The sequence below is a fragment of the Aplysia californica genome, unplaced genomic scaffold (assembly GCF_000002075.1).
Source record: "Aplysia californica isolate F4 #8 unplaced genomic scaffold, AplCal3.0 scaffold00785, whole genome shotgun sequence".
In the NCBI taxonomy this organism is placed as follows: domain Eukaryota; kingdom Metazoa; phylum Mollusca; class Gastropoda; order Aplysiida; family Aplysiidae; genus Aplysia; species Aplysia californica.
Genome location: NW_004798055.1, coordinates 249091 through 249552, shown reverse-complemented (window position 1 = coordinate 249552; position 462 = coordinate 249091).

The following is a 462-nucleotide window of genomic DNA, read 5'->3' as shown; positions in this document are numbered from 1 at the left end:
CACGACGTACGGATAGGATTAAGTCAGTTAAGAAGAACAGGTTAATTAAACCTATTCTATCGTAGATGTTTCCTCCGAACAATCTCTCCACCCCAATAAACGTGCACTCTGCGACTCTTCCATCTACACAACAACACTGACCTATGGTCAAGCGAGGGTCACCTAGTTCATGTTTTGGTCACGATTCCGCATTGTTTATGGCATCGTATTACCTCAGGAATCGATTCTTTAATAATATTACAAAAAAGAAAGAAAACACGTAAGAAAAACCCCACAAAAAACTCCCCACACACAATCGCCAATATAATGAACACCTAGTCTGACCTTTTGTATAAGACCACAGGCATGCCAAAAGTGAAGAGAAACGCGGAGTGAAACGAAAGGGCACCGAGTTCATAACCCCATATTTTGTGGTGGAAAAAAGGAAAAGTAAAAGAAATGCAAAATACAAAAAAGTGACAC